The sequence below is a fragment of the Rhincodon typus genome, chromosome 4 (assembly GCF_021869965.1).
Source record: "Rhincodon typus isolate 14 chromosome 4, sRhiTyp1.1, whole genome shotgun sequence".
Lineage (NCBI taxonomy): Eukaryota > Metazoa > Chordata > Chondrichthyes > Orectolobiformes > Rhincodontidae > Rhincodon > Rhincodon typus.
In genome coordinates, this window is record NC_063335.1 from 73586166 (window position 1) to 73611735 (window position 25570).

Below are 25570 nucleotides of genomic sequence, written 5' to 3' on the forward strand. Positions count from 1 at the left end.
TTGGTTTTCATTTAGTACTCCAGAAGAGGCCGGTACAGCCCCAACATGACATCCCAACTCCTATACTTAGTGGTTTGAGCCATGAAGGCAAGCGTGCTAAATACCCTTCCTTACCACCCTGTCTACATGTGATGGAAACTTCAAAGAATTATGTACATAAACCCCTAGGTCTCTCTGTTCCACATCACTACCCAAGGCCCTACTTTTAATTGTATAAGTCATGCCGTTGTTTGTTTTACAAAAATTCAATACCTCACATTTATCGAAATAAAACTCCATCTGCCACTCCTCAGTCCATTGACCCACTTGATCAAGATCGCTTTGTAATCTTACATATCCTTCTTCACTGTCCACTATATCACCAATTTTGGTGTCATCTGTAAACTTACTAACCATGACTTCTATATTCTCATCTAAATCATTTATATAAATGATGAACAGAAGTGATCCCTGTGGAAGACCGCTAGTCACAGGCCTCCAGTCCTATAAACAACCCTGTAGTTACAGCAGTAATGTTTTCCTTAATCAAAAGTGCCACTCACTCTCCTCTTTTGTCACCCTTTCTATCCTTCCTAAAACATTTGAAATCTGAACATTGAGCTGTCAATCCTAGCTTTTTGTGTTTTTAGTACAGATTCCCAGCATCTTCAGTATTTTGCTTTTATTTGAAGGAATTGATTCTGGATCTGAGAAATGCATTCAGTGATATCCACTAAGAAATTAAATTTGAAAAGAGAAAAATTGAATACTTTTCAGGCTATATTTGTGATACTGTATACAGGGATTTATGTTTAATGAAGTGGTTCGAAGGCATTGCACACAGATGTGATTCAATTTTTATTCAACACATTTTGCCCTTATTTTTACATAGTACTTTAATTTTAATATTCAAATAGCAAACTGACAAAAACTTAAAACAGATATGTTTAGTAAAGGTACTTATTTGCAATTCTTGGTGGAATTGAAAGATTTAATAGTGAAATTAACAAAATAGAGCACACGGAATTGGAAACAACCTTTTGGCTTAAATAAGAAATTGATTAGGATGCAAGACACAGAAAGTAGGTGTGATGAATATATTATTCAAATTATTATGATGTAACAAGTGGTGTTTCCCAAGGCATCGTACTGGAGCCTCAGCTTTTCGCTATCTTATGAATGCATTGGACCAAGGAATGGAAGCCATATATCTAAAGTTTATGACACGCATAAGTTACAGGGACAGTAAATAGTGTAGATGAGAATAGAATGTTGCAAAAGGTATTGATAGATGAGAAAGCTGAATTGTTTAATTAAGGTGAAGGTTAATTTGGGAACTATAAGCTCTCTACATTGGATGCTGGAAAGATAGTTCAAAGTATTTTCTAAATGGTGAGCACCTAGGAACTGCAGGTCAGTGGAAATATTTAGGGGCCTAAGTATGTAAGCCACTAAGAGTTAGTAGAAGGTACAAAGAATAATTAAAAGGCTAACTGAATGTTCTGTTGAAACATCACGATTATGAAATATTGGGCAGAGTTATTCAAGCTAGAATAAAGACAGACTAGAGATTTTCCAGCACCCGGCTATTTCTATAGAGGGTAGGTTAAGGGAAATTGAGGCCATTAATGTGCCTTTAAGGTAGACAGACAGGAGGTTGGAAAAACACAGCAAGCCAGGCAGCATCTGGCGGAAAGAAGTCAATGTTTCAGATATTACCCTTCTTCAGGTCTGGATGTGGGGGTAGGGGGAGCTGCAGATAAAGAGAGAGGTGGGTAACAGAATGGAGGTGAATGGACACTGGTAGTTGGTATGACCTGGTTAGTTGATGGGAGGGATAAATCCGATTGATGGCTGGAAAGGAGGGTGAGAAGATAGAATGGAAGGGAGGAGGTGGGACCGGAAAGGGAGTCAGGGAATGGGTGGGAAGGTTATTTGAAATTGGAGAACTCAATATTGAGTCCTCAGGGCTGTAGGGTGCCCAGATGGAAGATAAGGTGTTGTTCTTCATATTTGCGTTCTGAGAGGAGACACTAGAGGAGGCCGAGGACGGACATGTTGGAGGGGGAGTGGGAAGGAGGAGTTGAAATGGGCGGTGACCGGGAGGTCAGACTGGCCGTTCTGGGCCAGGCGAAGATGCTCGGTGAAACAGTCACCCAGTCTACGTTTGGTCTCACCGATGTAGAGAAAACCACATCGGGAGCACCGGATGCAATAGACTAGGTTGGAGGAGGTGAGGTGAAGCTCTGTCTCACCTGGAAGGACTGATTAGGGCCCCAGATGGAGGTGAGAAAGGTGATGTGTGGGCAGGTGTAGTATCTTTTACGGTTACAGAGGAAGGTACTGGGTAGATTAGAGTGGTTGATGATGAGTGTGGTGTGAACTAAGGGGTGGCGAAGGGAATGGTCCTTGCGGAAGGCAGAGAGGCGTGGGCAGTGGAAGATGTTCCAGATGGTGGGGTCTAATTGCAATTAGCTATCTCTTAGCACCAAATGACCCACGTTCCTCTGCTGTTCTCATAGAACCCTTTGCCAAAATTCTCCTTTATCTTTTTGATACCACCAGAGGAATTTGCAGCTAAAGCACTTCAGGACAATGTAGCATAACAAGATGTAGAGCTAGATGAACACAGCAGGCCACGCAGCATCAGAGGATCAGGAAAGCTGATGTTTCGGGTCTAGACCCTTCTTCAGAAATGGGAAATGGGATAATGTAGAGCATGTAAGAAAGTCCAACAAGGGCTGGTGCAGTGCTGGACCTAATTCTGGGGAACGAAGCTGGACTGGCGTTCGAGGTGACTGTATGTAACATTTTAGAGATAGTGATCACAACACCGTACAATTTAAGTTTGTTATGGAAAAGCAAAAAGATGATCTGCAAGAAAGGATTTTGGATTGGGTGAAGGCAGATTTTGTGAAAATAAGGCAGGATCTGGCCAAAGTAGACTGGAAACAGCAACTTGTGGGAAAATCTACAGCAGAACTTTTGAGAGGAGTGGAGGTGTGGTCTAAAGGTAATAGTTAGATTACAAACCCAACATGTTCCTTTTAGGATGAAATGTAGGAGCAATAAGCCCAGACAATCCTGGATATCTAGGTATATTCTTGGTGGAACTGGACAAGAAGGAAAAGAGAGGCTTTTAGCAGGTATAAAGGGAGCAAATCAACAGAAGCGCTAGTGGAGTACAGAACGGGCAGTGGCGATCTTAAGAAAGCAATTCAGAAAACAAAGAGGAGGCATGAAAAAACTCAGGCAGGTAAAAGTAGGGATAATACCAGGGTATTCTATAAGTATATTAAGGGGAAAGAGGAAAAGCAGTGAAAGAGTAAGACCCATTAGGGACAAAGGGTCAATCTATGGTGGGCATTGACAATTGAACAAGTACTTCACACCTATCTTCACTTGGGAGAATTAGGGAGTCAGTACAGAATTCAGGAAGAGGAACTGTGAGTTTCTTGTGCAGATTGACGTAGTGAGTGAGGAGGTATTAGAGGTTTTGACAGACTTAAAAGTGGACAAATCTCCAGGTCCAGATGAATTATATTCTAGGCTGCTGTGGGAGGTGATGGGAAGGGGCTCTGACCCAGATTTTTAATTCCTCTGTGGCAACAGGGTTCTGGAATGCAGGTAATGTGGTTCCACTTTTCAAGAAGGATAGGAGAGATATACCAGGGAATTACAGACCAGTGAGTCTCATATCAATGGTAGGGAAACTATTGGAGAAAATTCTGAAGGAAGGAATTAGTCTCCACTTGGAGAGGTAAGATTTGATCAAGGATAGTCGGCACAGCTTTGTCAGAGGAAGGTTATGCCTAACAAATTTGATTTAATGTTTTGAGGAGATGATTAGGTGTGTAGGTAAGAATAGTGACAGAGCTCGTATGGCTTTCAGCAAAGCCTTATATTAGGTCACACGTGAGACTGATAAAGAAGCCAAAAGCATATGGGATCCAGGGTAACTTGGCTCATTGGATCCAAAGATGCCTTAGTGGCAGGAAACAAAGGGTATTGGCACAAGATTGTTTATGTGACTGGATGCCGGTGTGAATACAAGGTGGATGATAAGTAAATTTGTGGATGACATGAAGATTGGCTGGGTGGCTGACAGTGAGGAAGATCTTAGGTTGTAGGAAGGTATAGATGGGTTGGTCAGGTGCACAAGTTCAGTGGCAGATGGAATTTAACCCTGATAAATGTGAGGTGATGCACTTTGGAAGAAGTACCAAGACAGAGATGTACTCAATGAAAGACAGGACACTAGGAAGCTTCATGGAACAGCAGTATCTTGTCCACATATCCCTGAAGGCAGCAGGACAGGTTAAAAGGTTAGTTAAAAAGGCATATGGGAAACTTGCCTTTATCAGTCGTGGCATAGATTATAAGAGCAAAGAGGTTAGGTTGGAGCTGTACAGGACTTTGATTAGGCCACAGCTGGAGTACTATGTGTAGTTCTGGTCACCATACTATAGGAAGGATGAAATTGCATTGGAGAGGGCGCAGTGGAGATTCATTTGGATGTTAAGATAACATAGTGTGGAGCTGGAGGAACACAGCAGGCTAGGCAGCATCCTCAGCAGTTCTTATTACCCCTTCATTTGGATGTTGCCTCGGATGGAGCATCTTAGCGATGAAGAGAGGCTTAATAAGCTTGATTTGTTTTCATATGGGCAGAGAGGCTGAGGGAGGATCTGGCTGAGGTGTATGAGATTATGAGGTCAGGGTGGTTAGGAAGTAGCTGTTCCCTTTAGTTGAAGAGTCAATAACAAAGCCAATAACAATAACAAATAATAAGGTGAGTGTCAGGAGTTTTACAGGGGATTTGGGGATTTTCTTTTACTGAGAGGGTGATGGAAATCTGGAATGCGCTGCCTGGGAGAGTGGTAGAGGCATGAAACCTCACAACTTTTAAAACATACTTAGGCGAGCACTTGAATGTCATATCATTCAAGGCTATGTTTTGGAAGGTGACATTAGTGTAGATTGGTCGATGTAGATTCATTGGGCTGAAGGGCTTCTTCTGTACTGTATCACTCTATGACTATTGGCTTGGAGGGGTGCGATGCTGATTTGTTGGAATGATCTAAGGCTAAAAGAATTAATTGTGAGGAGACATTGCATTTACTAGGCTCGTATTACATTTACAATAGAAGATTAAGTACTGATCCAATACTGATATTTGAGATGATTAATGTACTGGACAGAAAAAATTTAATTGGTGGGAGGTAGCAACCAGAATGTATGGGCATAACTCTAAATTTAAAATCAGGCTTTTCGCACTGTTGAGAGAAAACATTTCTTCAAGAAACAGGAGTGGAAATCTGGAATACTCTTCCCTAAAAAATTGTTGAGGTGAGGTCAATTAAAATTTCTGAACTAAGTTTGATGGATTTTCATTATGGAAATATTTAAGAGTTATGGAATCAAGGCAGATAGATATGGTTAAATATAGATCAGCTATTCTTTAATTGAATGATAGTACCTGTTGAAACAGTTACGCAAACAGTTGGGGTGGGACAGAGTAAGGGTTTTAATGGAGAAAAGCACATGAAATGTGGAAGTAAGGATGTGATTGAACAAATTGACAACTGCATAGGTTTTGTGGCAAATAGAAGGCCATAGATGAGAAGTTGAAAGTAAAGTTACTTAATGGAATGTAGCTTCTGGGGAAAGCATTGAACTGTGATTGGTGCAGACTCAAGGAGTCAGTGATGAAGTATACAGTGAAGTAATCAAAGATAGCCTCATCCTGGATCAAGCTGATCAAAGTAGAGAAGCCACTGAAGATGGCAAGGTCAAGGGGTAATCAGGAATGTGAATTATTGAAACATATAGGATCCTGAGACATCCAGATTGGTTAGATATAGAGAGGATTTGTTCTCTCATGGGAGAATCTAGAATTAGTCACTGTTTAAAAATCAGGGCTTGCCCATTTAAAACAGAGATTAGGTAAATTTGTTTCTCTCAGAGGGAGCAACATAATAATCACAGTTAACCTAATATCCAAAGTGGTAAATATACTTGAAGATATTCTTCAATATTCTATAAAAGCTTTTAAAACACAGTAACGTAGGGAGCACTCGACATGATTTTAAATGTTTCACAAATTTAATTCTTAGAATGCTGGCTAGCTGGCAAGGACACACATATCTGCTTACCTTTAGAGGGTGAGCCTTCATAACAAGTAGCTCTTGTGGTGATTGTGCTCTTATAAGTGGCGTGAGGGTGGGATGTGGTCATTTTGGTTATCTTGCTGTAAAAATAACATAGATGCATTGAGGAATATTAAGATACAAGGGATCAGGACAATTCCATGCATTAGGGATGAAAAAGTACAGATACTTAATTTTTTTCAAAGAAGGTCAGTGACACAAATTGTCACCCTCAGTAGTGTGTGGAAAACAGATGGATGGGACATAAGTTTATGCAGAATAATCATTGTGTGGTCAGCATAGGTTCCGTGGACTGAATTGCCTTTCATCATTTTGAATGTGTCGTCTGTTAATGCAACTCTATGTCTAATGTCTTAGGTAAATGGATAAGTACATGGATGTGTTTTAAACAACCTATTTGTTGTCTCTGTCTTAGCTTGTTTTGTGTAGGATTCTTTCAGTCAGCAGAGTGAGAAGATGTGCATACATATTTGGGCTTGAAATCAATCTTCCAGAATTAAAGGATGTGGTATATTAAACAGTGATATTCATATAGAACCCTCAGCACAGTGAAACAACATAAAGAACTTAATAAGTTCTACTTGTAAAAAAACATGCTGAACCATAGAAATAGTAGCTGTTGTGACCAAAGACCTGGTCAAAGAGTGAGTTTTACAGAGAGTCTAAAGGATAAGATAAGAAGTGAGGGGTTTTAGATGGGCATTTGCCGATTATTGTCACTTAATTGTTGAGAATTTTATATTTGATTTGTTAGAGAACCACAAACCCATATAATTCAGTGAAGAGAGGGGTGATGGGTGAATAGGTAAATTTGGTGAGGAACAGTTAAAATTTACAGAAGGTTGAGGATGAAAATTAAATCAGTAAAGTATTGCAAAAAACAGATTTGGAGGTGAAAAGCATGTATGAAATATCCAGCAGTTGATGAGGCTGAAATAAATGGGAAAGTTATGATATAGAAATTAATCTAAGAGATTTTGTGATGGAGAAGTTGATATGGGGTTTGTGACAATGCTGTGGCTTTCATGGTGTGTTTTGTCCTGGTTTCTTTTAGAGATTGGGGGACTGATGATGAGCATTCTGTGACAAAATAAACAACTTGTGAGGCCTTGGGGTTTTTTTTTAAAGTTGGAACAATAGATGCAGTCTGAGTGGGTGTGGTTAAACTCTAATAGATCAGGATTTTAGTTAGCTTTGGCAGTTGTTGCTGGGGTCTCAGCAGGGTTGGAACAAAGTGAATCTTACCCAGCTGCTACACTGTCTCTCTCCAAATTGTCTTTTGATATTCTTTCCTTCTGGATTAAAGAATTGCATGTGAGACAATCTATTTTCTGAATTTGCCTTTTTGCCAAGGATGTGTTTATGGGATGTTATTTTGTTAGAACAGTAAATTAGTAATAGTTACTGTATCTATTATTCTGTTAAGTTTTCCAATAGAGTTAAGTTTTTCCAAGTTTTTTTGTTGTATTTCAACTATAGTGTTTGAATAAATTGTGTTTTGCTTAACGTCGAGTAGTTTGACCAAACGAATTACATCTGGAACACATCACCTGACATTTATCTTTAAAATATGAATAAGTTAGTGTCTACGCTACCTTTGTAATATATTTTGAGAGGGTCTAGTCTGGCCTGTAACAGACTGGAGCCTGATAGATCTGGCTTTATTTGCTTCCCTTACCTCAGCTTAATGGAATCTCAGAAACTGACCAGATGCAGGGCTGATAAACAAATCGGAAACATTGCTCACAATGAAGGAAAGAAAATTAATATTAGTGGAAAATCTACAACCACAAAGTTTGAGTCTGCTGCCAGTGGTACAGAAGCCCAGAGCTCAGTGAAACAGCAGCCATACTGTTCTACTTGTATGGGGCGACTGTGATTGCTTGGGGTTGGTTAGCTCCAATGGTTGGATGGCTGATATGTAATGCCAGCAGGGTAGGTTCAAAACCCACTCCAGCTGTGGTTACCATGAAATGCTGTAATTCTCAATGTCTCCCTCACCTGAGGTGTGGTGACCTAGCCATCTCTCACTGAGAGAGTAGCCCTATGGTCTGGAAAGACTATGGCAACTTTATATTGATCCTTAGCTTCCCTGGTTAACCATAATCAGATTATTCTCTTCCTAGAATCCTTTTTGTTGTATCCTGCAACAGGTGGCCTTGTGGCCTGATTTTGAACAACTTAAGGTCTTTCACTGTCCCACCTTGGCAGGGGCATCAGCAATCTAGGCTTGTTATCTGAATTTCAATAGCAAACTTACTGGTGGTAGTCAGAATAGTAAAAGCTGTTGGTTACTTTTAATTGAACTATTTGGACATGTTTTGACACACCTCCGGGCAGGTGGGACTTGAATCTGGACCTGTTATCCTGAGAGAGAATAGCAGTTTTGTGCTACCTAGATTAACTGCTACTTTCCTGGTTGATTGCTCAGCAGTTTTAGTAATCTGCTGGAGCACAGCTTGCTAGAATGCTGACTGCCTAGAAGCCCTTTTGATCATGGGTATCTGTGATGCAGCACATAGTTCACAAAGCACAATTCTGAGCTTGCATGGCTACAATCCTGAAGATACCCTTAAGAGTCATATTGGATTTGAAACATTAGCCCTGCTTCTCTCTCTCTCTCCCTGTACTGATGTTGCCACTTCGGCTCAGTTTCTCTAGCAGTTTCTGATTTTATCTATGAAACTTATGGCTTAAATTCAATTGTAGCATTGGGACATTGTGAGGTATCTTCGCAGCAATGGCATCTAAGGTGCTGGCCAGAGCGTGCTTCACGGTTGAGTCCGCAAGAGTTGTCGTGGAGTTGGCCAATACTTTCACGCAGGGTCTCATGCGTGGCTCTTTCCTCTGATGCTTACAGCGTCGCAGCACTAAACTTGGGAGCCCCTTCCCCGGTCTTTGCTCCACCTGCAATCTCCTTTCTTCCCTGAAACACTTTAGGACAGATCCGGCGGGTAACCTGAGTGTATTTCCCATGTGAGAGGGGCAGTCTGTTTTGAAGGCTTATTGTATGTTGTTCTAGCCACACACGCCCCTATGCCCTCTATTGAGTGTGCGGTCGGCTAGCTAGAAGTGGTGCTTGTAAATGTGGTGTTGCCTGTTTGAACTCAGCCGATCAAGACTTGTCACACATCGAGACCCACGCCTCCAATCACAGATCGAATCTAATGTTACGTCTGATTTAATATCGAACTTTATGCCCTGCCTTTTATGTGCCTCAGAATCATTGCTGGGAGAGTAACATGGAAAGAGACCTGTGAAAAGTTTGCTATTTGACAAATAGGGAAGGGATTTGAAAAAAAAAGCTTCATAGATTTTGTGAAATAAAAATTTCAAAAAGTCTGTAGAACTCAATTTACTTCAAAATATATAATTTTTGCACGTATTCTCAGCACAATAATTTGCATTCAAGCTGTGGATACCCTGCACCCTCCTTAGGATCCCATCCGAGCTCCTCCTACAAACTTCGGCTTCTCTGGTGCAGTTTTGACGTATGTAACCCTATCAGGCCAAACCACTGTTACGGAGGAGGACACTTGCATGTTTTGCCGCGTAGCTTTAGCCATTGATTTCCATACTTTTATTTCTGTGAGCTGGAACAAAATCTAAATACAGCAATCTCAGTGCATGATATTTAATGCGTGCGCTATTTTAACAGGACCGAGTTCTCCGAGTTTGTAGTTGTCGTTCCCCCTCCCTGTGATGGATGGCGCAGCGCAGAGGCCAGGTTGTGTCACAACGCTCCGCTCGCTGGTGTGGCTGTGATGTGACCGTCCGTCCAAGACCCTCAGCTGGTGGACAGCGGTGTCCAATTTCTGTTGTAAAACACAGTCACGGAGCACATCAGCCAAAAGCAATGCAGTAACGTCGGCAAACTTTATCGTGCGATCGAGTCATCATCGGGCGTCCGTCGTGCGGAAAAGAGCGTGCACCCGTTCGCCTGAAAGGAAAATGTAAGTTAGTCAATCTGATCACACCACCGTTTTCATTTTGCTGCCGTTGAACGCCACATGCCAGAGGTAAAAGGAGGCAAGCCAGAGATGCGACACCGTGGTTTTGATCGTGCTTGGTGTTGGTATTGTCGCTTGCTACAATTGTAGAGAGCACGGACAATGTCATTTTTATTTGCTCCAATGTCTTTGTGGTTAGTCCTTGGATAGAACCCAGGTTATAGTAAAAGGAGCTTTAAATGTGGAGGAGTGTGTTTCTCCTGCAGTCAGAATAAAACGCTGATTTATGTCTGGGCGTGACATTTGCTAACTTTATTCGAGAATGGACCGGTTTGTTTATTATTACAATTCAAGCGAGAATATTATAAATATACACTCATTTTCGCTTGCTTTCAATCGTTTTGGTATCGATTTAACATGTTTTAAAGATTCCGAATCATGTTTCGGACATAAATTTTAGAATCTGCAGTGTTTTCTTAATGAGTCTATTTTCACTTTTTTTGTCCCGATCGATGTCGAGTAAATTTAAATTGAGATTTTGCAAATTCACTGTTAAAGTATTGCGGTTCGGTTTGGACAGTGATACAGATTCGAATATCACGCGTCCCTAAAATGAAGACACAACATCTGTGTTGATTGAAAAAAGTGTTTATTGAGGTCTGATTCGAGTAAATGGGATATCTATTGTTCGCAGGATTGTTTTATCACAGCTGCCTTTCACTAAATGAAGGTATTGTCATTGACACAAGACCTGAATCGAAAATAATAACATTTGAAACAAACATTTTCAATGTATATATTAATGTCATCCGTACCCACCGTTTGAAGACAGTGATATTCCTGTGTCGAGTATGACGGGCTGGGAAGTAAAGTTATTGGAAATGCCTCGTTTTATTGCCAAAATCAAAATATGATTGAAGATGTTTGTAAATATCTGAATAAATGCAAAAATATTTGTTTTGCTGCCTCTATATTGTTCTCGCTGGACGCCCCACACTGTTATGTTACCATAAAAATGGTCGTAATTTGTAAAGGAAAAATTACCTTTCAGGCTCTTAGGATTTCGTGCTGGGCTGCGGTTTGCTGATATTTTTGCAGGTTGGAATTTAATAATTTACAACGGTGTGATACATGTTAATGTCATCAGCCAAAATATGGAGGTGCCGGGTTTGGACTGGCATGGACAAGTCAGAATTCGCACGACACCGGGTTATAGTCCAACAGGTTCATTTGGAATCTCTCAAACTTTCGGAGCGCAGCACCTGACGAAGGGGCTGCGCTACAAAAGCTTGTGTGATTTCAAATAAACCTGTTAGACTACAACCTGGCGTCGTGTGACTTCTGACATTGGCCAAAAGACGGCGGTATTAGAGTATCGCTGTTGAACAAGGTGGGTTGCCCCGAGAGTTGGGAAGCAGGGTAGAAAAGCGAAAGAAGAAAAACGGATGACAAAGGAAGGAGGAACAAAAGAGATCATCAAACGGAGAGAGAATCAAAGAAGAAGGTGGATGACAGCGGATGAAATTGCACTCTCCCAAGCTCACTTTCATACACTTGGGAGGTCGGAGTTCAGAATCAGAGGCTCCACGGTGGAGCCGTATTCTCTTACATCCTGAGCAGCTGACGTTCACTCAAGGCTGGCAAATTAAAGTGGTGAAGATCTCCGTGGACGAGGCCTCGGACGGACATGGCACCTCAGGATTGAACTGGATGGGCTGTTACGTCCTGGGGAAGGAAAAAAAACAGCTATTCACCATCTCAATGGGCACAATTTTGAACAGGCGAGTTGATCTTTACATATGATAAACACACAACCACATATGGAAACATTAAATTTAAGTCCTCCACACCCACCCAGTTAGTTATCCCCAGATTTTTTTATGTGGTTCAGCTTTATATTTATCGCTTCTCAATTTAGAATTTACAATTGTTTTTGAGCAGAAGGGTAACAAGCAAAAATAACCCTCAGCCCGCAAGGACTGAAGAATTGGAACACGGGACCGTTAACTATTGGACTTTGATTTCTCGGACCTCAGTGTAATTTAGATATTCTGACAGAATTTATTCTGTAAACCTCAACGTGATGATGTACATGTCTATGTAAATGGTGAAAGAACGTTGAGAGAACTTGGGAGCTCTTGAATACTAATACAAACACAGATCATATCGTTTTCCATTGTATATGAATATTTTATTTTCATTATTCATATTTAGTTGTACACGTAATTTGTTTTTGACATCTTAGCCCGATCCAACTGTTGTTACGAAACGTTTCCTTTGATTTTCATGCATTTGACTACAAGCCTATTTTAGAGTTTAGTCGAGAAACAGCTATTGAAAAGCAGCTTTAAATAGAATTCCTCCCTTTAGGTTGTGCAGTGATTTTGGTAATACTTAACTCGGATGATATTTTTGAGGGTGTTTCGAGTACCTGTATTTCGAGGTTCCTTACAGTTAGTTAAGAAAGTGGTCAGGCTGGATCAGATTGGGCATTGAGTAGGCCTCCCGCCGCCGCTAAAATCCCGGCGGTGTTGGCGGGTTTGGGGGACGATGGTGAGGCTCTTCAACAGCGGATTGCCCATTCCGCAACACATCCACATCTCACCCTACCCCTCCCACCCGGAAAATGACGGTGTGGGCGGGAATGGCACGGGAAGGATTTTACGTGACTTCAACCTTCAAATTCGGCAGGAGATGGGCTTAAACCAGTTTAACATTTCGGGGTGCTCGATGGATAACTGCTCAGCACTGTACCAAGTACAACTTTTTATTCTAATTATCGGTGAGCATACTCCAAAGGTGAAGCTGTATGTTTTAACACTGATGTTCTCAGTTGTTGCCGTGTGATTTGCATCATGAAGCATTCATTTCTGATTAAAGGTCAGTGACCTCTTTTCACATTGCCTGATCCACTGAGTATTTCCCCTATTTTATTTTTATTTCACATTTCCGCCATGCGTTCCTGTTCTAAAAAAAACCCACTAGGAATGAAATGACTCAAATTGGTCCATTAGATTGGGATTTATTCCGTTTGATATTGAACATTTGAAGAAGCGAACTCCTAAAGTAACAGTTTCAGCATCCTTATTTTATCTTTTGACAGTACATGATCGAAATTATATGCAAATTTCTCAACAATTTATATAGCATCTTTTAATGCAGAAGCATCCCAAGATGCTTCACAAAAGCTGGATCAGACAAGAATGAGTCTGGGCTATACTAAGACTAAAACCTTGGGCAAATAGTTGAGTTTTGCTCCTTAACCTTATGTTTAGCAAAAAACTCTGTTTCCTGCATTTTAACTTTTTTTTAAATTTGCTGGGAAGACCAGTATTTTTAACCTATCCGTTATTGAGAAATCAGGATTGAACTGCCTTGTACATGATATAGGTTCACAGAGTGTTGTTAAGCATGAAAATCTGCACTAAAACCTATTCAGCCTTCACTAGTGTGCTTGCTGAACTATCTTGGTTCCCAGTGTAGCAGTACCTTAATTTTAAAACTCTCATGAAATGTCCAAATTGGTCCAGTAGATTATGATTTATGCTGTTGGATATTGAATATTCGAAGAAGTGAACTAAAGCTACAAGATTTCAGCATCCTTGTTTAATCTTTTGATAGTATCTAGAGTCATACAGCATGGAAACAGATCCTTCGGTCCAACTCATTGGCGCTGACCAGACATCCCAATCTGACTTAGTTTCATTTGCCAGCATTTGGCCCATATCCCTCCAAATCCTTTCTATTCATGTACTCATCCAGATGTCTTTCAAGTGTTGTAATTGTATCCACCTCCATCACTTCTGGCAGCTCATTCCATACACACACCATCATCTGTACGTAAAAGTTACCCCTCAGGTCCTTTTTAAATCTTTCCCCTCTCACCTTAAACCTGTACCCTCTAGTTTTGGACTTTCCCCTCCCTAGGTAAAAGACCTTGGCTATTCAACCTGTCCGTGCCCCTCATGATTTTATAAACCTCTATAAAGTCACCCATCAGCCTCTGAAGCTCCAGGGATAAAGGCCCTAGCTTATTCAGCCTCTCCCTATAGCTCAAACCCTCCAGTCCTGGCAACATTGTTGTAAATTTTGTCTGCACCCTTTCAAGTTTAACAACATCCTTCCTACAGAAGGGCGACCAGAAATGTATGCCTCACCAACGGCAACATGACATCCCAACTCCTATTCTCAAAGTTCTGACCAATGAAGACAAGCATGCCAAACACCTTCTTCACCACCCTTCTACCTGTGACTCCATTTTCATAGAACTATGCATCTGCACCCTTCGGTCTCTTTGTTCAGCAACTGTCCCCAGGGCCCTACTATTAACTGTGTAAGTCCTGTCCTGGTTTGCCTTCCCAAAATCTTTTGATAGTACCTCAGATCCCTCCATGGCCCTTCTCTGTAACCTTCTCCAGCACTAATGCTCTTTGAGATCACTGGTGTGTTACATTTCTGACCACTTGTGCATTTCTGATTTCCGTCTTGCCATTATCTGTGATGTGTCTTCAGCTCCTCAGGTCCTGTATTCTAGAATTCCTTTCTAAACATCTCTATATTTCTTCCTGCCTCTCTTTTATGATGCTTATGCACATGATATACCAATGAACATATGAATTAAAAGCAGGATTAGGCCACTCGGCCCTTTAAATCTGCTCAGCTATTCATTAGGATCATGGTTGATTTGATTACTTCATGTTCCACTTACTCCCCAATAACCCTTCGCCTCCTTGTTCCCTCTCCCTTAAAAGTATTCAAGTACTCTGTTTCTACTGCCTTTTGAAGAAGACTTCCAAAGACACATTACCTTCTGTGAGAAGAACATTCTCTTCATCTCTGCCTTCAGTGGGTGACCACTTTATTTTAAACAGTGTCCTGCTTGTTCTAGATTCTCTCATGAGAGTAATCAGCCTTTCCAAATACACTCTGTCAAAACCCCTCCGAATACTGTATGTTTCATTCAAGTCCCCCCTTACTTTTCTAAGCTCCTGCAAATACAAGCATTGCTTGTCTAACTTTTCCTTGTAAGAAAATCTGGTAAACCTCCTCTGAACTGCTTCAAATACATTTACATCCTTTAAATAATAAGAATAAATTGTCAAACTAATCGAGATGTGATCTCACCAATGCTCTGTTTAACTGGAGCATAACTGAAGTCCGCATTGCAGTTAACAGTTTTTTTTGTTTTCTTAGTTACTGTCTATACCTGTGTGCTAGCCTTTTGTGAATTATAGGGTCTTGTGGCGCAGTGGTAGTGTCTTTTCCTGTTGGCCAGCAGATCTTTTGCTCCCATTCGCATTGGGCGTTGTAAGTATTTGAATGTGGATTTGTTAACAGAAGTTTCCAATTATTTGTGCACTTCATCTGCAAATGGTAATTGCCAAATAATACAAAATGAAATTAAATACATTTTTCATCAGGAATATTAACATTTACTGATTAAAGTTTTTTTATTCAAAGAGCCAAATGGATGTGCTTGTATCAACTTAACATCCCTGCGTAATTCATTGAACTGAATTTTTTGAACATAGTTTTCTTGGTGGCATGAGTGTTACAGAAGTTGTGGAAGATTGAAAAATTAATAGTAATTTGAGAATATTTTGGACACTGTCATTGCTAATTTCTGAAGGATTGTGCAGCTGCTTGCTTGGTAGCTGACCTGAAAAAGATTTTAATATACTTGTTCCATTTGGCTTTTCCCAATGCCACTTTGCAATTCGGCTTTGGAACAATGGAATAATATTGGTGAGAAACAGTTGAAATGCGGCAGTTTATTGTCTCTTTATGGACACATCAGTATTTGACATGGAAGCCACATTTAATTGCCATGAAGAGTACTTGTAGGTTTACAAGTATTCAAACTGTTTTATCATTAATTTATTTTTGTACACTAAAGAAACATTTTGGTACCATTTTCCAACTGTAACATGAAATTGAGTTTTAATCTTAGTTTCGTCTTTGAGGTGCAGATAGGGAATATTTTGCAAAGTTAACCTTAAGGCCAATAAAGTATCTACTGTCTCACAAGCAGCAAATGAAAACTAGGTGGTGATTTTAATTCAGAAATAAGTATTGGCTAGGAAAACTTTCACGTTCTTTTTTGAATAGTACTTTAGGATTTTTTTTATGCACACCTGAATAGGCAATTGAGATCTCTCTTAACATCCCATCTGAAACATAGCACTGCTGATAATGCAAAATTGCTTGAATGTCAACCAGATTAGAAACCCATGTCATTGACCCTATCTACCTGCCTGTGATGTCAGCCAGCATATTAAATGTTTCTGGACGTGAGGTTAACTCTTTAAGTGCTATCTGAAATAGCTTTGCAAATCTCACAATCATGGCAATTAGAAATGGAAAACAAATGCTGCCTTTGCCAATGATGCCCACATCTCATGAAATCATTTTTAAATTTCTTGTGGAGATGAATCCTGACATAATTCAGTACTTATTTGTATTTTCTTACATGCTAGTTTCAAATCAGCATGTATCTGTACTCATTTTGTGAGCAAAATGTGGATAATACTCTAATTTGGCTTTACTTTTTGTAGTTCATTTCCGCCATCCACCCTTAAATTCTTTTGTTATTCGGTATAAGACAAATCTTATTTTGAATGTGATTCTCAAGAATCATGATGCACTTAGATTACAGCACAGTGGAAATTGCAGTATAAGAATTACAATACAGTTGGCTAATTACATTTTTTTCTGTTAATATTTCTTCAACTGAAGTAACTTGTCTTCTATTCCTGTCTTTTTACATTCTTTGTTTATAAGCACATGTTACGTTCTCTCCATCACTTGAGGCCTTGGCCCAATCCTCTCTAGCTGCTTTGTCAATGACCTTCCCTCCATTCTGATGTGAGAAGTGGGGATGTTCACTAATGATTACATAACGTTCATTCAGTATCATTTGCGACTTGCCAGATACTGAAGCAGCCATGTCCAAATGCAAAAAGACCCAGACAATATCCAGGGATAACAAGATGTAGAGCTGGATGAACACAGCAGGCCAAGCAACATCAGAGGAGCAGGAAAGTTGATGTTTCGGGTCGAGACCCTTCTTCAGAAAATGTCAGCTTTCCTGCTCCCCTGATGCTGCTTGGCCTGCTGTGTTCATCCAGCTCTACACCTTGTTATTTCAGATTCTCCAGCATTGGCAGTTCATATATCTCTCAGACAATATCCAGGTTTGGGCAGACAAGTAGCATGAGACAAAAACAGAAATTGCTGGAGAAGTTTAGCAGGTCTGGCAGCATCTGTGGAGAGAAATCGGAGTTGATGTTTCAGGTCTGAGGAAGGGTCAAACTTGACCCGAAATGTTAACTGATTTCTCTCCACAGATGCTGCCAGACCTCTGAGCTTTTCCAGCAATTTCTCTTTTTGTCTTTGATTTATAGCATCTTCAGTTCTTTTGGGTTTTTTTTAAAGTAGCAAGGAGTATTGGTGCCATACAACTGCCTGGGAATGACCATCTCCAACAAGAGAAAATATTTTGATATTCAGTGACACTAAAATTACTGAGTTCTCCACTATCAACATCCTAGGGGTTACCATTGACCAGAAACCGAATTGGATTAACCATATATATGTATAAAGTGGCTACAAGACAGGATAAGAATCCTGCAGCAAGTAACTCAGCTCCTGATTCTCCATAGTCTGTTCATCATCTACAAGTCAGTAGAATGATGGAATACTCCACACTTGCCTAGATGAGTGCAGCTTCAATATGACTCAGGAAACTTGACACTATCCAGGACAAAGTGGCTTGTCTGACTGACCTCACATCTGTCCAACACCAATGCTCAGTAGCAGCAATTTGTGCCAACTACAAGATGCACTGCAGAAATTTACCAAGGGTCCTTAGACAGCACCTTCCAAACCCACATCAATACCATCTGGAAGGATAAGGGCAGCAGATACATGGGATCATGACCACCTGCAAGCTTTCCTCCAAGCCACTCACCATCCTGACTTGGAAATATATTGACATTCCTTCAGTGTTGCTGGATCAAAATCCTGTGTTATGTAGCCGAGAAGGTTATACATAACCAATTTAATTGGCCCATAATTTCAAAACTATATTTTCCTGGCTTATCTATCTTTTGGATGTAATCCTCATTTTCATTCCATTTTGGAAAAATTATACCTCATCCATCTGCTTATTAACTTTTTTAAATATGGCATCTTTGGTGGACGTTGAATCTTTCATAGTTCTTACATATCATCTTCAAGCCTTATACATTCAAAGTTAACCATCCTCCATAAAACAAAAACTGAGGCAAACACTTAAAAATTATTTCCATTATTAATTCGCTTTGAGTACAAATTGGTATTCTTCGTTCCTATCTGTTCTTGGATTATCATTTGTCTTTTTTGTCAAACACAGAACAATCAGGCAGGTCAAGTACAGCAGCCAACATAATTATTATAATAATTGCAAACAAAATGGATTATATGATTAATATTGCTATTCAGTTAATTTAAAGTGTTATGAACATTTCAGTAATTGTGTTCTCTAAACATTAGTTTGTACTGAAATATACGTTTCCTACTATGTGAATAATTTCTTGATATACTTCAGTGCTGATGTGCAGTGTGTTTAATCCCTCTGTAAATATTGTTGTTTAAAGAAATGTGGTTTAGTGGCACAAAAATAAAACAAAATTCCCATATAAAGCCAAAACAACAATTCCAAGAGAATGATTCAAACTTGCAATCTAACTCAATTGACTCTTGAGTGGGAGATCATGTTGACTGTACTGCTTGATTATATTGTTGCTCTGTAGTTGTTCCCAGGTACTCATTTTTATATTACATCAAAGAAATTGTATTATTTTGTTCAGTCTTATGTTCTGAGTAAAAGAATAGCTCTTGGCAGTGTATGGAAGACCTGTCATTTTGTGGAGTTAACCTTTGTTAATGAAATTTCTTAACTGACACTGAGCAGCCACTTAATGGATGGTGGTTTGACTGAACTTGTTACTTCATAAAGAGAATAAGCAAGTTAAGACTTCGTGGATAGTTTGAGGTAATTTTATGGATTGCACTTTTCATTCTTATTTAACAGTGATGTTTAATGAAAAATGCAATTAAGTTCATAGTACTGTTTAAGTAAATTTAATCACCCTTCACAGAAGTATTGGAATAAACACCATGGCATAATGCTTACTGGAGAGTCAGAGATTTTGTAGTGATTTGATTTGAGTATTTATGATTACAATTACGATAGCTATAAACATCATGAAAATAGTGTTTTATATGATGGAATTGCTTAGAATTAGTTGTGAAGCAACACATTGAGGAAATGTATCTGAGGTTGGATGTGTGAAGATTTTCCTTTTCTCAGGATGATGCGGGCAAGTCGTAGAAGCTAATTCCTTCCATTCCTCCAGAAAAATATTAGGTAGATTACTGTTAAGGATAATTATTATTAGCATGTGGGAGCTGAAAGTGTGTTGGTTCTTGTTACAAATTAGTCAGTCTGGAGCCTTCCTTGGTTTATGTGATTACCTATGATGAGCTACAGAAGAGATTTTGTTGGAAGACTCCAAGTAGCTGTGGGTCTATATTTTCATTAACTCAGGAGGTGCGATGCATGTGATGGTGTACAGAAATGAAATTATCTAGTGAATGGATGCAACGGTGAATACATATGTATTTTTCTCATTCTGATACAGAAATGTTTTCCATACATGGCAACATCTAAATTGGCCTTTGAAGCCTCCAAACATACTTTTAAAGAACAGGGGTCAATATATATGCCAGGTACATGATATGCATCTGGTTTTTGTGGTAACCATTTTAACATGTGAAAGTAAAGATAACACCGATAATTCGTAACAAATTGATAGAGCATGGCAAATTGAAAAATTATTGTATAAAGATACCTGTAAACCCAATCAAACCATTTTAGGACCATTGATTTCATTGGCTCTGTCATTGAATCAAAGAGTTTATCAAATGAATTCTGAGTAACTTTGGCTCAACATGATCATAACAATCAGGCTCTGCATAAAGTTTATTTTTATTCATTCATGAGCTGTAGGAATGGCTGAATATTGCCCATCTTAATTGCCTTGAGATGGTAATAGTGAGTGACTTTCCTGACCAATTCCAGTTTATTTGGTACACCCACAATGTTGTTTAGAAGCAAGCTCAGAATTTTGAATCAGTGATACTGAAGGAATGGCGATACATTTCCAAGTCCGGTTGGTGAGTGGCCTGGAGGGAAACTTGTAGGTCGTTGTGTTCGCATCTATCTATCGCATCTATATTGGTTTTCTAGGTGGTAATGGTTGTGGGCTTGAAAGCTGCAATCTAAGTAGCCTTGGTAAATTTCTGCAGTGTAACATGTAGATGGTACACACTACTGCTGCTGTGCATTGGTGTTGGGGGAGCAAATATTTGTGGATGTGGTGTCAGTTGGGTGGGTTGCTTTGGCCTGAAAGATGTCAACTTTCTTGAGTATTGCTGGGCTTGCACTCATCTTGCCATTGGTAGCCCCCACTGTTTGGATATGAATTGTTTTAGTATCTTGAGGTGCTGAGAGTCGTACAATCATCAGCAAACATCCCACTCTGCTCTCGTGATGGAGTGAAGGTCATTGATGAAGCAGCTGAAGATGGTTGTGCCTAGGTCACAACCATGAGAAACTCTTGCAGAGACGCCTGGAGCTGAGATTACTGACTTCCAACAATCATCACAATCTTCTATTATCCTATGTATGACACTGACAGCAGAGACACTTCCCCTTTATTCTGGTCTTATTTCTAAAGTGGGAATTTATAAATTAGTCTGAGTCCAAACCAAAACACAAACAGATTCTAAACAAGGCCTCATACCTAACATGCATTGTCTGACCTAAAATATCACCTATACTTTACATTGATAAAACCTTTAGTTCTCTCAGGGCAGTGACTTGAAAGAAATTCCAGGATTTACATATACATATTAATCAATTAAAACTTTCTTACTGATTAAAGATTTAACAGCATCTTAGGTTTGTTTAATACATCCTCATCAGTTGTGTCACCCTTTGATCTTTTACATATAAAATCTGTGTTCTGTGTGTTTCTTTCTCACTTCACCTGATGAAGAGGCTACGCTCTGAAAGCTTGCACCTTCAAATAAACCTATTGGACTACAGTATTGTATGTGTGCACCAAGACCTCCCTACTTTTGTACTCCATATCCCTTACAATAAAGGTTAACATCCCATTTGTCTTCCTAATTACTTGCTGTACCTGCATGTAACTTCTTGTGATTCATGTACAAGAATACCCAAATCCTTCCATACTTGAGCATTTTGCATTTTTTCCAATTTAGTAACATTCATTTCTTTCTTGCTACCAAAATGGACAACTTTGCATATTTGCAGAGTATACTTTATATTCTTTTTTTTGGCGACTCACTTAACCAATTTATATCCTTTTGCAGTCTCTTTGTATCCTCCTCACAACTTACTTCATAGCCATCTTATTATTGTCAGCAAATCTGGCTACAATACATTTGGCCCCTTTTATTAAAATAATTAATATAAATTGTAAATAGTTGAAGCCCCTGGCACTGATCCCTGCAGGACTTCACTCGTTGCAATTTGACAACCTGAAAATGATCCATTTATCATGATACTTTGCTTGCTATTAGACAATTCTTCAGCTATGCTAATGTATCAATCCCAGTAACACGAACTCTTATCTTGGCAGTAAACATTTAAATAGTACCTTACTGAATATCTTCTACAAATAATGATATCAAACAAGCATATTTTCATTCTGTGGAGGTTTGTTACTTTGTCAATTACCAACTATTCCATTTAATGCAAACGTGGTTCTTGAATGGCTTGTTGAGGAATGCATCCAGAGGTTGAAAGATGGACAGTTAGATCCCCTGGCATAAGTGAAATGTGAATTATTTCTTCACAGGTATCTCTTGAATTCATGGGCTATATGGGATTTGAACATATTCCACACTAATAAGCTACATTCTTTACTGAGGGCACTGAACATCTATTCCACAACTTATTAATCCAAAATGTCTTCCCATCCTCACCCAACTATCATCATGGATGGACACAGATGCTCCTGTAAGGAGTTGATGATTAATTACTGGAAACTGATAATTTTGGTATTGAGGTCAATTGGTAGTCTCTGAGTGATTTTGGTAATTTGCTATAATAGTAGACTGTTTAGTTTCATGAAGTGGCTACATCAATTAGATGTTAGTCTGAAATCTTTCTGGTCCACTTCAGTACACATTGCATTTCTGGTAACACTGCAACCATTCCAATAATTTTCGAAGGTTCATTCCAAAACATGGTCCTCAAAAGAAGTCCAGTGGCTGGTCCCTGTTCTGACTGGTGCATCTGGCCTTGGTCTTCTTCATTATCTACATCCATTCTCACACCAGTTTTTCTCATTAATATTGATACACTTGCTGCAGCACAGTTATTTGACAAGTTAACAAATGTTATGACAGTTACTTTTAAACCGACTGCATAATTCATGCCTCATGCTCTAGGACCTGTTTTTATTCATTTCTTTACATGCAGGGTCTGCTCTCTGTCTTAAGCTGTTGCACACATTATTTGCAACTTAGTCTGTATTGCTCACTTGATAGATCAGCCAGTTTTCAATAAAGTAAGTTTCTGGATGAGAAATTGAAGCTGACTACTAATGTGAGTATCAAATTTTGTAACTGAAAAAGAGTGTAAGTTTTTATGCCAGTGGTATGTAAGGGCATGATTTTTGGTGCCAAAATTCTTTGCTGGGTTGACTTATACACTTCAGTATCTAGTATATGAATAAATCTTTTATCGGATTGATACATTTGTATACTTACTTATCCCTCCAATCTTCATGTGTTGCAGTGATTTTCTTATTTGATAACTTATACAAAATTTAGATAACCACATTATGATTATTCAGCTCACTTAGTCCAACTAAAAAAAGGTTTTGACCAGCCAATCAAAGAGGAGATTTTTTTGGATGTGCACCACATGAAATGCTAATCTGATTATATTAGGTTGCTGGAGGATTTCTAATCTTGTATTAGATAGTCAGGAATACCTATTCAGTAGTTTTGTATGTAAACAAATTACTCATCTATCAGTAGAACAATTCTTAATCATTTAATGTGGAACAAGTACTGAGCCATTACAGATCAGAAAAGTCTTATCCAAGTGTGTTCAGTCAGATGATTTCAGCTGGGGAATATTGATGGACATATGGAAAATAACTAGGTTTTTTAATTCTGATTGTTCTTTAATCATTTTTATCATAAACTGCATGTGTGGTTGACTGACAGAGATCGATTGTGCTGAAATGTGATTTTACTTAGGATGAAAAGCTGAGTAACATTCATTTCCTCGGCCTATGCTTAAATCTATTTTTGTATGTAATATGTAAGCCAGCAATCTATGAAAATTGTAACATGAATACAATGAGAAAGGTTTCAATAACAGTCTTAGTGACCATCTATGATTTTTCCCATCAAGATTGTAAAGATGGAGTTCAATTTGAAACTAGGGTCATAAGCCCAAACAGTGACATTTATGAAAGTATGAGGAGGAAGTTGGCTGTTTGGATTGGAAAAATGTTAAAAGTAGGTTATGGCTAGTATTTAAAGAATTAATGTTTAGTTTTCAAAAATCATGCATCATTTTTGAGAAAAAAACCTAACAAGAAAAGTAAGAGAACACAGTTAACAAAAGAAGTTAAAGACAGTATTAGGTCAAATGAAGAAGCTTATGAAGTTGCCAAAAAAGTTGTAAGCTTGAGAATGTTAGAATTTAGTAAAGAAGAACCAAGAAATTTATGAAGAAAGAGAGAATAGAACATGAATGTAAAATAGTAAGACACTTAAAAATGAATTGTAAAAGCTTCTATAGTTATGTAAAAATGAAAAGATTGTCAAGATCAAAAATATGGGTCCACCACATGCTGAGACAAGAGAATTTACAACAGAAGTAGAGAAAAGGCAGAGCAGTCAAACAGCTACTTCGTGTCTGTCTTCTCAGAGAAAGACACAGTAAATCTTCCTGAAATAACTAAGATCCAAGGGTATAATGAGAGTGTGAAACTGAAAGAAATTAGCGTTACTAAAAAAGTAGTATTGAAAATATTGATAGGACTGAAAGTTTACAATTACCTAGAATCTGATGACCTAGAATGTTGAAAGAGATAGTTTCAGCGATAGTGGATGCTCTGGTGATCAGCTTCCTAAATTCTATTAATTTTACAACAGTGTATTCAGATTAGAAGGTTGCACATGTAACCCCAGCGTTTAAAAAAGAAAGGAGAGAGAAAACAGGGAACTACAGATTTGTTATCCTGATGTCATGAATAAGGAAAATTCTAGAATTTATCACAAAGGAAATGATTACTAGATATTTATAAAATAGTTGATTGGATAGAGACAGCATGGATTTATGATGGACAATTCATATTTGACAAACCTGATAGTTTTTTGAGCATGTTACAAGCACAGGCAATAGGCGGAAGCCAATGGATGTGGTGTAGTTAGTTTTTCAGAAGGCTTTTGATATTGGCACATGCAAGAGGATAGTTAAAAAATATTAAAATGACTCAAATTGGAGGATACCAACATGGATTGAGGATTAGTTAACAGATGTAAAGCAGAGAGTAGGAATAAATGGATCACTCTCAGTTTGGCAGGTTGTGACCAATGGTGTATAATAAGGATCGGTGAATGGGCCCCTGCTGTTGACAATGTATATTAATTATTTGGATGTCAGGACCAACTGCAATATTTCAAAGCTTGCAGCTGATGCAAAACTTGTGGGAGTGAGTTGAGAAGGATGCAAAGATGTTTCAAGCAGATTTAGACAACATGAGAGTTTGGCCAGGAGCTGCCACATGGAATATATTATGGGTACGTGTGAGGAGGAAGGTAGGAGGAAGGAGGGTGCATCATATTTCTTAAACAATGAGAGACTGAAAAGTGTTGATGTCGAAAAGGACTCAGGTGTCCTTGTTCATCAGTCACTGAAATGTAGTATTTTCTTTTGTTCATTCAGGGGATGTAGGTTTTGCTGGCTGGGCCATCATTTGTTGCTCATCCCTAATTACTCTTGAGAAGGTGGTGGTGAACAGTCTTCTTGAACTTCTGCAATCTATTCTGAGTAAGTACAACCGCAGTGCTATTCTAGAGAGAGTTTCGGAATTGTAACCTATCAACAGTGAAGGAATTGTGACATATTTCAAATCAGTATGGTAAGTAGCTTGCAGGGGATCTTGCCAAGGTGGTGGTGTTCCCATGTATCAGTTGCCCTTGTCCTTTCAGCTGGTTGTGCTTGTGGGTTTGAAAGGTGTTCTCAAAGCAGCCTTGAATTTCTGCGATAGTAGGAACTGCAGATGCTGGAGAATCCGAGACAACAAGGTGCAGAGCTGGATGAACACAGCAGGCCAAGCAGCATCATAGGAGCAGAAAGGCTGACGTTTGGGG

At 39.1% G+C, this 25570-nt stretch overlaps 1 protein-coding gene and 1 long non-coding RNA gene across 3 annotated transcripts in view; one reads left to right on the top strand and one right to left on the bottom strand.

The window, feature by feature from the left end:
* Positions 1-9974: 9974 nt before the first annotated feature.
* On the bottom strand, positions 9975-12704 carry LOC125482938. The gene is made up of 3 exons (XR_007261929.1): positions 12531-12704; positions 11709-11824; positions 9975-10089 (listed from the first exon to the last, which is right to left on the bottom strand). It is a non-coding gene; the product is annotated as an uncharacterized LOC125482938 (long non-coding RNA).
* greb1l (GREB1 like retinoic acid receptor coactivator) overlaps positions 10005-25570 on the top strand; it is a 326285-nt gene continuing 310719 nt past the window's right edge. The window contains exon 1 of one of the 2 annotated variants that reach the window (XM_048595857.1): positions 10005-10102. The gene's annotated coding sequence lies outside the window, so the exon portion shown is untranslated. The remainder of the gene's footprint in view (positions 10103-25570) is intronic. The other variant, XM_048595861.1, reaches the window with a different exon arrangement.